Source organism: Piliocolobus tephrosceles, chromosome 9 (assembly GCF_002776525.5).
Source record: "Piliocolobus tephrosceles isolate RC106 chromosome 9, ASM277652v3, whole genome shotgun sequence".
Classification (NCBI taxonomy): domain Eukaryota; kingdom Metazoa; phylum Chordata; class Mammalia; order Primates; family Cercopithecidae; genus Piliocolobus; species Piliocolobus tephrosceles.
The window spans coordinates 29,001,190-29,004,670 of record NC_045442.1 but is presented as its reverse complement, the minus strand read 5'-3'; positions in this window follow the sequence as shown (position 1 = coordinate 29,004,670).

The following is a 3,481-nucleotide window of genomic DNA, read 5'->3' as shown; positions in this document are numbered from 1 at the left end:
TGGGGAGGAAACTGCTCTACTCAGTCTACTGATTTAAATGTTAATCTCATTCAGAAACACTATCACAGACACACCCAGAATAATGCTTCACCAAATATCTTGGGCTCCCTGTGGTCCAGTCAAGTTGACATATGAAATTAACCATCATTCCTCATGCCTCGCTATAGTGAGAGCTGGGGTGAATTCCATCCTCCTATCTGCAGGGCTGGCTGTATGTTTTTGCTTATGTGCCTGTCACCAAGGAACAGTTTCTCTTTGTTTTGTCATTGTGTGAAGCTGCATGCCTGAAATGATCTGATGATGATTTTTCAAAAAGCCTTCAGCACAGAGCTGCTTTTTTTATTTTTGTTTTTTGTTTGTTAAGAGCAGATGCTCTAATAGCCTGTCTCCTATTGCATGGGAAAGTACAAAGGAAGCAATGGAGCCACCATATATTTCCTGATATCTGCTGACATTCCTGGGGGATGCTGCAGTAACTCCTAAGGCTGCCTTTATTTTATCTGTGTAGCCCAGCCCATGCACTACCTTCAGAGTTATTTTCCCAGATCCTAAGCCTAATCATGCTTTACTCATTTACGGTCTATCTCTGGGTCCCATGCCTTCCTGTGGAGCCTGGCCTCTTTGACCGGGTGTGCTGGCATTCTAGACTCTTCCTGCATTGCCAGCTTCATCTCTCTATCACCATGTGCTCTGCTCAATTTCCCAAATATTCTGTTCCCTGCTCCTTTCCACGTCTCTGTTTACCCTGCTCCTGCAGCCTGAGTGCTTTTTTTTCCATTCTGCTCCTTGAACTCCTGCCAAACTCTGATTTTGACATCAAAGCCCACCTTGAATGCTGCTTGTCTCTAAAGCCATCGCTGGCATTTCCAGTAGGTATCGCAGTACTTTGGATCTCTATCATAGCACCTTCCCCGAATTACTATATGAATGCCCCACTTCCCCAACTAGAACCAATACTTCTCAAGGGCCACAGAGCCATCTCCTTCAAGAGAATTTGGACAAGAAGAAAATGAGGTGAATATTCTGAGTGTTAAAGTATCAAATCAATTCAATAGGCCACAAAAGTCATATACAAAGACCACTTAAGTAGTTAGAATAATTCTTGGTTCAGAGTGCAACTTGATTGAAGCTGTTTTTAAAGCAGCATTCATCACCCTGTAATCTAGAGGTGGCGGAGGTGTGTTTGTGTGGAAGAGTTCATTATCCTATCCTATCTTCCCTTTGGTGGTTTGCATGATGAGTTAGCATATTCAAGGCTCTGAGAAGTGCTGTAGTAATGAGCCCTTTTCACTTTGTTGAATCTAATATTTCTTGAATTTATGACTTTCTTTTTCATAGTACACTATGAAACTTTTATTTATTTCATAGGACATTGTCAATATCTACTGGACTAAAGAAATTCTCTACTAATCAGAAAAGGAATTGATCTGTATTGAAGTTGGAAAAAAGAAAATCAGAGGAGCCAATGCTGTCCATCCAAGGGCCATTTAAAGATGTGCTGACCAGAGGTCTGGGCTGTCAGGTCCTGCCAGCAGGTAGATTCCTTCCAGTGACATTCCTTGACCTGATACTATCGAATCACTTTAGCAGGACAAGCAAATTTCCTTATTCTCATTTCATGCTTGCTAGACAACCTGATTATACTTTAGTTTTGGAAGTAAATTTCTTACAGGAAGGAAATAATCTGGTCTCAGGATGGGATGTTTAAACCCCTTGCAGTTCTATTATGGTAATAAATTGGCATTCTGGGCTGTACGTCAGTCCCCTGTGACCTTGATTAGTGAGACTCCATCCCTGAGATCCTTATTCATTCTTAGTAGAATAAAACAAAATCATATTTCACAACCTGTGAGGCTGTGAATGATATTCTATTACTGTGGTGAATAATAATAATGGCAATAACTAGCATTCATAAAGCATTGTTTTGGTTATCTGTTGCTGGATAGCAAATCACTACTTAGTGGCCTAAATCAAAAACAATCATTTTATTATTTCCCACTGTTTCTGTGGATCGGGAGTTTTAGAAGGGCTTGGTTGAGCACTTCTGGCTTGGGTTGCAGTCAGACAATGACTGGAGCAGCTGAGGGCTACTGGCATCTCTCTCTCCATTGTAGACTTGAGGCCTCCATATGTTTCCCCTATGTGAGCTGGTTAGGGCTTCCTCCAAATATGGCAGCCCTAAGACTCCAAAAGCAAGATTCCAAGTGAACTACGTGTAAGATCTATCAACTTTTCTCGTTTATCCTCCGATTCAAAGGGAAGGGAAATAGACTTCACCTCTTGGCAAGAAAATGCCAAAGTTTTAAAGAACATATGGGATGGGAGATAATGTTGTGGAGTTTGGAAATATAACCAATATAAGCTGTAAGCCCTGCGTATATGCAATGCCTTTACTAAATCTCTCTCTCTCTCTCTCTCTCTCTCACACACACACACACACACACACACACACACACACACACACACACCTTATTAATTCCTCACAACAAATCCATGAGATAATTCTTATAATTCTCCATTTTTACAGATGATGAAACTGAGGCTCAGAGAGGTTAGGTCATTTGTCCAGGGACTTGCAGTCCTCTAGTTGTAGGGTTGGGTTTCGAAATCAATGTACGTTCTTAAACAGTACACTCCCTGCCTCCTGACACACCAAGGTAAATGCCACCCTGGGAAGTTACTGGAAGCCTGTCAGCCAGTCTTCCTAGTGACTACCACGTTACCATACATAGTAAGTGTGGTGGGAGAATATTTCAAAGTATTAACCAGCATGCCTTCCTCCTTAAACAATCACATTCCTTTACTTTTGCCCTGAGGGTCTTTCCTTCAAGGAGACCCTGCCTGCTTCCTACCTCCTCGGGTCCAGATAGTGAGACACGAGCCACCCATTTATAAAACCAGAAAGCAAAGGCCAAAGCTACTTGTTTATTAAGTGTCTAAACTGCTTTTTGACTCCATAAAAGTGTCCTAGTGAGACTGACACTCGGACAGTCTGTCAATGCTTTGCCCAGGGGTCCCTGGATCCCTCGTCACCGTTGTTATGCTCCCACCCCTTCGGTGTTCCTGAGCTTCTAAGAGCCAGCACCTGCGGCTCCTTTTTGCGTATGTTTGAGTCCACTCTGCCCAACTGCACAAGAAGATAAGGAGCCTGGGCACTGAAGCCTCCCTGACTGGTCCTTAGCCAGTGCCTGAGGGTGTGGGAGTGTGAGGGTTCAGCTGCCTGTCCTCTGGTTGGGACAACTCTGTGGGTGACACCCTCCAGAGCATTCCTGTGGGATTGGGTGAAGCGCCCCTCTGTGGGACTTTTCATGAAACTGCACCTTTGATTGGCTTCCTTCCCCTCCTTCCCCTGATTCCCTGCCTCCCTTATGGGTTTCTCTGGGTGCACTATCTTTGATAAGCCACTTAGAGCCCGCTTCTGGGGAGCCTGAGCTAAGACACCAAGGATGGGAAAAGAGAGGAGGGAAGTGCTGGAGAAACT